Below are 11675 nucleotides of genomic sequence, written 5' to 3'. Positions count from 1 at the left end.
GACACCCATACTGTATTCCTTAAGCTATATCACATCTTCCTACCAATTTTTAGCCATTGAATCGCACCACAACACCTTCATTTTGTTGATTGAAAATCTGCCAAAGAGAGAATATATTTTCCCGCCAAAAATGAAATTTGAATTATGAGAAGAAAAGTGTCCTCCCCCTAATCCTGTACGGGTGTCCCTTTAGCAATTGGGGTGGAAATAGTAATTTTTCTGGGTTCCTCCGGTACATTTCTGGGATGCTTCCGGTGCATTTCTGGGGTGCCTTTAGTACTTTTCTCCGAGGTGTAAATCATCACTTTTTTGAGCTCATTTCGCCGCAAAGGCTTATTTCTCTAAAAACATCTACAAAAACACAAAATAACACAATAAGTACTTAATCGAGTCTAACAATACAGAATATTGAGAACAAAATAGACACATAAATGCGTCTATCAAATACCCCCAAACTTATTATTTGCTAGTCCTCGAGCAAAATTTATTCTTGAAAAGTGACCGAGTTAATCTCGGGTGGGTTTATCAGAGGTGTACCCACAAAAACCAATACTCCAGACCCTAGCTATCTACGCAGAACCTTGGAAAGCACTAAAGAACCTCCTTGGTTGGCATACAATTATTGACTCTAAGAGGAAGAACCCTGATGCGAAATTCCAATTGGTGTACACGAGTTTGCACTCAAGCATACTAAAATTCATATAAGTGACAGAGCTCTACTAAGATAGTTTCACGATGGACATCATACTCGGAGTCAGACTAATCACATGAAAAGATTAAGAAGATGGAAAAAGAAAAATGTAGATGGTTGAAAAGTGAACGGTGTTTCCCATATCTGTCTGAAGGCCTCTGCCAAGATGAACCTAACCTAAATGACTGAGATACCGGTCTGACTAATATTAACACACTAGCATATACAAGGGAACCAGTGGTCAATAACTTAAATCTAGATCAACAAACTGGCAAATACAAGGGAACCAGCAGTTGACTACACATAACAATAATCATTTTTTTTTTTTTAACTTAACGGCATGAATAGATCTTTTGGATCCAAGCGCATGCTTCTTGTCAGCAGATTACACGATAGTTCCCACGGGTCCTGCATTCCACGCTTGCTTAGGCGACGGAAACAGGGAGAACACACGCATATTGCTATCCAAGTGTTAATACTTATTCCGATTGGTCTAACTGGTCTGGTCTTTTTTTTTTTTTTTTTTGGAAAAGGTAACTCAGTCACTCTATTTCACCCTAGCGAAGGTAACAACTTGAATCGTGTGCCCCACCAAATCACTTGAAATAAAAGAAAACTAAAAATAGAAAGTGAAAAGGACTCGACGAGATATGGCGAAACTATCATGTTAATTCTAACACCTGAGCTCTGTGCTTTTATGAATAGACTCTATAGATGTTTCCATCTAGTCAGATTGGTTCCTCAGCTCCTAAAACAAAAATGTTTCCATCCACTTAGATTGGTTAGTGCTATCCTTAATAGGCGTAAATTTTTAGGCTCTGGAGTTTATTTATTATGCAACTAAAAAGTTTCTCCCATACCCCCAAACTTAAATCTAACATTGTCCTCAATGTTCTAAAGATGAAACTAAAAGCATGAACAAGGAGAAACTGTTACCACTTGAAGCAAAAGAGATAAGGAAGGATATTACCGTGTCGCAAGAATATTGGGTTACCTCCCAAGAAGTGCTAAATTTAAAGTCTTCAGCCAGACTTAGGAAAGGATTAGTCAACTCGAACCATAAAGTAACAGTCGAAATAACTGTGGGTCTTCAAAACGAAAAAGAGCTGACCAAAGGAAACTACAATAACCCAAGAAAGTGAACAAGAATAACATGCCCTTATCTAGTTTCCTGATTAAGATATTTATATCTAATTGTGGTTCAGGTTCAGGTTCTATGAAAGGGTCTAAATAGAATATTTTCATTGGCTGCGTTTCTTCATAGATGGGATCCGAATCACTAGGTCTTAGAGTCTGTAAAAACTCAAATACGAACTTAGAATCACGAAGTAATAACCTAAATAATTGCAGATCCTCTAAGTCAGTCAGATATGACTTACAAAGTTGACCACAGTGAGAATTGTGGTCATTCTTAAGCAAATGTGTCGATTCTAATTTTCTAAGGCATTTAGGTTTAGTCTCACAACTTAATAAGTGACACATTTGAAATCTATACGTTCCCACAATTGGAAGAAAACTATTTGGTGGGAAAACAAAATCAATCTTGGTATTATTGCCTGGGTTAACCACATCAACCAGAGGATGGGTTTCTAACATTTGAGACTCTTGTTGGATATCATTAGGTTCTGGAAAACGATTATGAAGATAATCTTGTAAGATGGTTGAGGCATTGATGTCAAGTCCCAAGTGAGGGACCTTACTAAGAGTTAAAGCACATGGAGAATGATACTCACCCCCAAACTTAGAGTTTTCGGCGTCTCTAGATAGACTGGTCATAACCTCCCTAATTTCTAGGTCGGCAATTGATTTTTCTAAGTCAGGTTCATCCTCGCTAATCTCTACGAGTTCATCTAAGACTATTGTTTCTAAATCGTTTGACTCGATCTCAAGATAAACTGGTTCCTCTAAACCATCATCGGTTTCGTAAACAGGACATACTACATCGTCTGAGACGGGGGTATCTCTAGTCAAATCCTCGTCCTTTTGAATAGGTGAATAATTTTTAAAATTATTAGGATCTGAACCAGAAATAATATAATCATTATAAGGCTCAACTGGGGTAACAAATTCCTGATCACTATTCCCACATATTTCAGATTCTTCATCATCACTATCCTCATCATCATGATACAATTTTTGAAATTCAAGAATTCTCAATCTTTGTTCCAAACTACATGGTCTATGTTTATAATATTTCTCATAGATCGTTAGAGGTGATTCCTCAATAAAAGTTGGAGTATCCATATATCGCTGCCCACGCATATATTCACCAAGAGTCATTTCCGAAGACGTCTCTTGATAACGAGAATTTCTAGACATATATTCTCGCAACGTCATCGCAGGTGGCGTCTCCTCAAAAGGATTCATCACCGAAGAAATATAAACTACAAAGGGATTCTATACAATCACAAACAAGGCCGACTCGACTCCACCAAAGCAAACCTAAAGATTTCTAGCAAACAAAAAGCATGATGGCTCCACTTAGATTGTTTCTAGACCAGCTTCTATATTTCGAAAGGGAATTCGTTGCAATTTGAGCAAACCCCTCTGGAATCAATCCGAGTCAAAGTAAGTTGAATTGAGGCGAGGGAAGCTCAGTGGAGCTTTGATACCCAAGGCCTCACCGCTATCACAAGGCGGCGCAGTCACGCATTCAACTCACATAAACCATCATGAACTTTGGAGTGTGCTTAAAGAGAAACCAATATTTTTCGAACGAGTTTCCTATTAAGCTCGTTACCCTATCGGTCTCGTTCTATTCCATATTTTAAAGCTTGGGTTCACGTTAGGTTTCGTTTTCCTAAGGCGGGCAAGAAGGGAGCGGTGATGAAATCCGAACCCTTATCTTGTTTAGGCCAGGCCTTGCCCTTTACTAGGAAAATAAAGACAGTCTGGTTCGTCCTCAAACAATTATCACCTTAAGGCAGACAGTAACCCGCTTGCAGGAGATTCGCGGGTGTTTCGATTGGACTTACCTCCCGTACCAGACGGGCGATGAACCGTTGTCGTCGACTCGGGCCACGACTCCTATGTCGTGTACGAACCCGAGGGGCCGAGACGATATAGTAATCGTCGTCCTTCCCTGCCAAAATAGATTCTCAGAATATTAGTTATAAATCGTAAGCATGGGACATCAAACATTTAAGCAAGCATGCCGCATCAAATAAAATGATAACTAATTAATTAAAATCATTTTTCAATTTTTAATCAGTGCAAAAGTCATCAAAAGAATAAATTAAATTTACCACAATGACGAAAATAGACTCCCTCCGTCGTCCCAATGTTGGGTTTAGCTCCTCATATTAATCATAATCTCAAAATGTTTTATTATTGCTCCAAAGTTGATTACAATTGAGTAAACAATGCAACAGAGAAATCGCAACAGCAGTTCCTGTTGCGAAGACGATGTTGGACTGTTACAGAGAAACAAATGGTGACGGAAAATTAAATGCTGTGGTTTACTTCTCTGTTGCAAAATATGATGAAGAAACTGTTGCGATGAAGATAAACGTTGCAGAGCAGTTGAAGAAACAGTTGCAAATGGATGAAGGAACCGTGGCCGATTCCTTGTTCTTCACGGGCAGCAGCAGCAGCAACAGAGTTCTGAAAACTCTGATTTCTGCTCCTCTGGCCCTCCTTTCGACTCCCAACTCTCGACAGCCTCTCTAGTACTCCCAGGGAACATATTTATACACCTACAGCTCGTTGAATCTCCCTCAATTACTCCATATAATCTTCATTACTCGGTGTTTAAAGAAAATATTTTCCGAATATTTTCTTCCCTGAAATGATTCTCCACGCGTAAACAGCCTCTGATACTCCCTTATTTAGCTTCTACACGGTCCAAAAGTGTGCTAGAGTCCTCCATGCATCATCATAACACGTCCGAATCCCTCAAAAAATCCTCTCAAACCCGTGACTGCCATGTTCTCTGATGATGACTTGTTTAGCCGATTCTAGCCAAATTCGATCGATTCTGACACCCATAATGTATTCCTTAAGCTATATCACATCTTCCTACCAAATTTTAGCCATTGAATCGCACCACAACACCTTCATTTTGTTGATTGAAAATCTGCCAGAGAGAGAATATATTTTCCCGCCAAAAACGAAATTTGAATTATGAGAAGAAAAGTGTCCTCCCCCTAATCCTGTACGGGTGTCCCTTTAGCAATTGGGGTGGAAATAGTAATTTTGGGGTGGAAATAATAATTTTTCTGGGTTCCTCCGGTACATTTCTGGGACGCTTCCGGTGCATTTCTGGGGTGCCTTTAGTACTTTTCTCCGGGGTGTAAATCATCACTTTTTTGAGCTCATTTCGCCGCAAAGGCTTATTTCTCTAAAAACATCTACAAAAACACAAAATAACACAATAAGTACTTAATCGAGTCTAACAATACAGAATATTGAGAACAAAATAGACACATAAATGCGTCTATCAAATACCCCCAAACTTATTATTTGCTAGTCCTCGAGCAAAATTTATTCTTGAAAAGTGACCGAGTTAATCTCGGGTGGGTTTATCAGAGGTGTACCCACAAAAACCAATACTCCAGACCCTAGATATCTAGGCAAAACCTTGGAAAGCACTAAAAAACCTCCTTGGTTGGTATACAATTATTGACTCTAAGAGGAAGAACCCTGATGCGAAATTCCAATTGGTGTACACGAGTTTGCACTCAAGCATACTAAAATTCATATAAGTGACAGAGCTCTACTAAGATAGTTTCACGATGGACATCATACTCGGAGTCAGACTAATCACATGAAAAGATTAAGAAGATGGAAAAAGAAAAATGTAGATGGTTGAAAAGTGAACGGTGTTTCCCATATCTGTCTGAAGGCCTCTGCCAAGGTGAACCTAACCTAAATGACTGAGATACCAGTCTGACTAATATTAACACACTGGCATATACAAGGGAACCAGTGGTCAATAATCCTAACTCTAGGTCAACACAACTGGCATATACAAGGGTACCAGTGGTCGACTTTATTAAACACACATTTATTTAAGAACTAACAACATGATTGGACCTTGTGGACCGAAGCGCATGTTTCTTGTCAGCAGATTACATGGTGATTCCCGTGGATCCTGCATTCCACGCTTGTTTAGGCGACGGAGACAGGGAGAACACACACATATTGCTATCCAAGTGTTAGTATTTATTCCGATTGGTCTACTGGTCTGGTCTAATTTTTTTTTTTTTTTTTTTAAAAGGTAACTCAGTCACTCTATTTCACCCTAGCAAAGGTAACAACTTGAATCGTGTGCCCCACCAAATCACTTGAAATAAAAGAAAACTAAAAATAGAAAGTGAAAAGGACTCGACGAGATATGGCGAAACTATCATGTTAATTCTAACACCTGAGCTCTGTGCTTTTATGAATAGACTCTATAGATGTTTCCATCTAGTCAGATTGGTTCCTCATCTCCTAAAACAAAAATGTTTCTATCCACTTAGATTGGTTAGTGCTATCCTTAATAGGCGTAAATTTCTAGGCTCTGGAGTTTATTTATTATGCAACTAAAAAGTTTCTCCCATACCCCCAAACTTAAATCTAACATTGTCCTCAATGTTCTAAAGATGAAACTAAAAGCATGAACAAGGAGAAACTGTTACCACTTGAAGCAAAAGAGATAAGGAAGGATATTACCGTGTCGCAAGAATATAGGGTTACCTCCCAAGAAGTGCTAAGTTTAAAGTCTTCAGCCAGACTTAGGAAAGGATTAGTCAACTCGAACCATAAAGTAACAGTCGAAATAACTGTGGGTCTTCAAAACGAAAAAGAGCTGACCAAAGGAAACTAAAATAACCCAAGAAAGTGAACAAGAATAACATTCCCTTATCTAGTTTCCTGATTAAGATATTTATATCTAATTGTGGTTCAGGTTCAGGTTCTATGAAAGGGTCTAAATAAAATATTTTCCTCGGATGCATTTCCTCATAGGTTGGATCCAAATTATTAGGTCCTAGAGTCTGGAAAAACTCAAATAAGAACTTGGAATCACAAAGTAATAACCTAAATAATTGCGGATCCTCTAAGTCAATCAGATATGACTTACATAATTGACTACAGTTAGAGTGGTGGTCATTCTTAAGATAATGTGTCGACCCTAATATCCTAAAGTGATTAGGTTTAGTCTCAAAACTTAATAACAGACACATCTTAAAATCAAAAGTTCCCACAATTGGTTGAAAATTTTTTGGTGGGAAAACAAAGTCAATCTTGGTATCATAGCCTGGGTTAACCACATCAACCAGAGGATGGGTTTCTAACAACTGAGCTTCTTTCTGGACATCATTAGGTTCGGGAAAACGTGTATGAAGATAATCTTGTAAGATGGTTGAGGCACAAATGTCAAGTCCTACAGGAGGGTACTTTCTAAGAGTTAAAGCACACAGAGAATGATAATCACCCCCAAACTTAGAGTTTTCTGTGTCTCTAGAAAGACTAGTCACAACTTCCCTAATTTCGAGGTCATTAGATTCCTGGAAATGGTCAATAGATTCTTCTAAGTTGGGTTCATCCTCACTCATTTCTACGAGTTTATCATCTTCTAAGACTAGTGTTTCTAAATCGCTAGATTCTAAAACAGTATTCTCAGGGTAAACTCTTTCCTCTAAACCATCATCACAATCATATAAAGGATTATCAGAGAAAGGCTCATAAACTAAGGTTTTAATCATAGTTACCTCCTCCGATTCACTGATAGGCACATCAAATAATGGATTATCCAACATACTGCAGGCTAAAGGATCATGAACTACATCGTCTAAAACGGTGGTATCTCTAATCAAATCCACATCCTTTTGAATAGGTGAATAATCATAAAAATTATTTGGATTTGAACTAGAAATAATATAATCACTATACAACTCAATTGGATTACTAGACTCCTGATCACTATGCCTACATATTTCAGATTCTTCATTACTGCTATCCTCATCATTATAGTACGAAAATGATTGAACCTTATCTAAATAAGTAGTGTATTTTATTCTAACCTCGTCCTCTAAATTAGGCAAATATTCACTATTTACATCAAGGGTAAAATTGGAAGCACTATTTTGGAAATTTAGATCTTTTAGAGAAGTTCTATTCTGGGTCTCTAACAAAAGATTTTGGGCCGACTCACACGAATTCCTGACGTAATCTAGGAAATCAGGTAAAGAAAGTTCACTCATTGCATTATTTTCGTCCATAACTAAGTTATTCATTTCAGCGAACTTACGTGTTGTCTCAGCTAACTTACGTGTCGACTCAAGTAAAGAGGAATTAGCAGAATTTTTCTCGTATGACTGATGGTTGTGAGGATAGTGATTGGGCTCACCATGGTATGAACCATAACCTTGAAGAGTTTGGCGTTCCCAACCACTATTCCCACCATGGTAATGAAACTGATGATGTCCATATTCAAATTCGGGTCGATATTCATTGTATTGGCTTCTATCATACCAGCTCGACATTCTTAATTGCAAGGGAATTCTACACAATCACAAACAAGGCCGACTCGACTCCACCAAAACAAACCTAAAGATTTCTAGCAAACAAAAAGCATGATGGATCCACTTAGATTGTTTCTAGACCAGCTTCTATCTTTCGAAAGGGAATTCGTTGCAGTTTGAGCAAACCCCTCTGGAATCAATCCGAGTCAAAGTAAGTTGAATTGAGGCGAGGGAAGCTCAGTGGAGCTTTGATACCCAAGGCCTCACCGCTATCACAAGGCGGCGCAGTCACGCATTCAACTCACATAAACCATCATGAACTTTGGAGTGTGCTTAAAGAGAAACCAATATTTTTCGAACGAGTTTCCTATTAAGCTCGTTACCCTATCGGTCTCGTTCTATTCCAAATTTTAAGCTTGGGTTCGCGTTAGGTTTCGTTTTCCTAAGGCGGGCAAGAAGGGAGCGGTGATGAAATCCGAACCCTTATCTTGTATTGGCCAGGCCTTGCCCTTTACTAGGAATTTAAAAACAGTCCAAATTCGTCCTCAATCAATGAATCACCTTAAGGAATACAGTAACTCGCTTACAGGAGATTCGCGAGTGTTTCAATGGACTTACCTCCCGTACCAGACGGGCGATGAACCGTTGTCGTCGACTCGGGCCACGACTCCTATGCCGTGTGCGAACCCGAGGGGCCGAGACGATATAGTAATCGTCGTCCTTCCCTGCACACAGTTTATATAATTTTTTTTTTTTTAATAATACCTTTCCGTAGGGTTAAAAAAAGAATAAAGTCCAATTGTCCAGAATAAAGTCCAAAATAAATAAAAAATAAAAAAATTACAGTTTTCCTCACACACTCTAAAAAAATTAAAAATTAAAAATTAAACATTAAATCCTAAAATTGTCCTTTTCTCTTCTCTTTTCGCTTTTCGCTTTAAGCTTTTTCCTTTTCAAGTCCTTAGTGCTCCACTTCGAACCTGTAAATCAAAGACAAAAAGACAAAGTAAAAAGGAACAAATGATAAAAAAAAATAAAAAAAAATAAACCTAAAAATTCTACCTAAGCACAAATCCGCGTCGGCGGCGCCAAAATGATTTAATTTTTTCTGTGTGGTTGTAGTAATGAGGTTCAAACTCTCGGACTTGTGAAGGTAAAGGATTTTTTAGACTTATAAAAATATATATACAAAATATTAACAATTTTGGGCGAGAGGTAACCAAGACACTAGATTCCACTACTACGCAAGATTGAATGATAAATATTTCAAAACTCTATTCAATTCTTAAGTCCTCTTTTATCTTTAATTCACTATCAATCATACAAATTCTCAAACATTATTTGTAAACCTTAAGCATAGATTATCAAGAGATTAAACCAAGCATAACCTATCAAACTGAATAACAAATAATTAAGACAATCATTCAAACAATTTAAAACTCTGCAAAAGCAGCGATTAGGTGAATTATATAATTAAATGAAATAGTTACCCATTTATGTTGCGTGAATAGCTTCCTCCATTGCCTTGGTTACGAGGGAATTAACTCATCATGTTGGAAAACCTCTCAAAATATTTTATTAAGCTCAATTGATGTTTACAATAAAGAGAAAGATAAGTAAATGTTCTAAAACAGGATTCTGCGACCCACAAAAGGCGTCCAAGATAAACGACAAAGCTGAAGTGCTGTTGTCGCTGAAACTCTACGACCCACGCCTGTGAGTCTCTTTCACTGTTGATAAACGACTGCTGACGCTAGTCCGTTCTTCGCGTTCTTGGTGTTCTTCATCAGCAGCAGCAGCAGAAACAAAGTTTGATCAACTCTTGATTTCTGCGTCTGTGGCTCTCCTATCTTCTCCCAACTCTCGACAGCCTCTCTAGTACTCCCAGGGAACATATTTATACACCTACAGCTCGTTGAATCTCCCTCAATTACTCCATATAATCTTCATTACTCGGTGTTTAAAGAAAATATTTTCCGAATATTTTCTTCCCTGAAATGATTCTCCACGCGTAAACAGCCTCTGATACTCCCTTATTTAACTTCTACACGGTCCAAAAGTGTGCTAGAGTCCTCCATGCATCATCATAACACGTCCGAATCCCTCAAAAAATCCTCTCAAACCCGTGACTGCCATGTTCTCTGATGATGACTTGTTTAGCCGATTCTAGCCAAATTCGATCGATTCTGACACCCATACTGTATTCCTTAAGCTATATCACATCTTCCTACCAATTTTTAGCCATTGAATCGCACCACAACACCTTCATTTTGTTGATTGAAAATCTGCCAAAGAGAGAATATATTTTCCCGCCAAAAATGAAATTTGAATTATGAGAAGAAAAGTGTCCTCCCCCTAATCCTGTACGGGTGTCCCTTTAGCAATTGGGGTGGAAATAGTAATTTTTCTGGGTTCCTCCGGTACATTTCTGGGACGCTTCCGGTGCATTTCTGGGATGCCTTTAGTACTTTTCTCCGAGGTGTAAATCATCACTTTTTTGAGCTCATTTCGCCGCAAAGGCTTATTTCTCTAAAAACATCTACAAAAACACAAAATAACACAATAAGTACTTAATCGAGTCTAACAATACAGAATATTGAGAACAAAATAGACACATAAATGCGTCTATCAATGGACGCGCCCATGACCTTTGACGCGGACGATGTGGAAGAAGACATGGAAGACCATAATGATACTCTAGTCCTCACACTCCCAATAGCAGGATGCAATGTAAAGAAATTCTCATCGACGGAGGAAGCTCGGTCAACGTCCTGTTCTATGATACGTTCAAGCGTATGGAACTCAATGACGAGCAACTGCTGTCATCTTACTACACCATCTACGGATTCAACGGCGCATCCACAAAGCCCCTAGGGGACATTATATTGCAAATGGACACATGGCCCATGAAAATGGACACTTGTTTCAGTGTCGTAGACGCACCTTCACCCTACAATTCCATCATCGGAAGAAGATGGGTTCACAAGCTCAAGGGAGTAGCTGCATCCTACCATCAATATCTCAGATTCCCAACACCTCTGGGAGTCATGGAAATTAAAGGAGACCAAGTAACTGCGCGGGAATGTCAGACCTTACAGAATCAGATCCATAATGAGCAGGAAGAGAAGCACCAGTCCCGAAGAGCCAAAAATAAGAAGACAACCATATATGCGTATCTAGAAAAAATCTCCGGAAAAAGCCTTCTGAACGTAATCTCCACGGGCAGCGCAGAAGCAGGCACCTCCGCCTCAAAAGAAGACGAAAAGCCTACCAAATAGCAATTAAAGAATGTTCCTCTCTTGGGGGAACCAAAACCCACGTTTACACCCGTAGAGGCAGCTAAAGAAGTCAATATAGGGACTGAGGAAAACCCGAAGATGATCAAAATAGGCACCTTGATGGAGGAAGAAAGAGAGACCACGCTAATCAAACTTCTAAGAGAATACGCGAATATCTTTGCTTGGAAATTGGGGGACATGCCGGGAATTGACCCAAATTTAGTTCATCACGAACTTCGAATAAAACCAGGTACCCCC

The sequence above is a fragment of the Papaver somniferum genome, unplaced genomic scaffold, assembly GCF_003573695.1.
Source record: "Papaver somniferum cultivar HN1 unplaced genomic scaffold, ASM357369v1 unplaced-scaffold_0, whole genome shotgun sequence".
In the NCBI taxonomy this organism is placed as follows: Eukaryota; Viridiplantae; Streptophyta; class Magnoliopsida; order Ranunculales; family Papaveraceae; genus Papaver; species Papaver somniferum.
The sequence above is the reverse complement of the archived record's forward strand: the minus strand, read 5'-3'. Positions refer to the sequence as shown.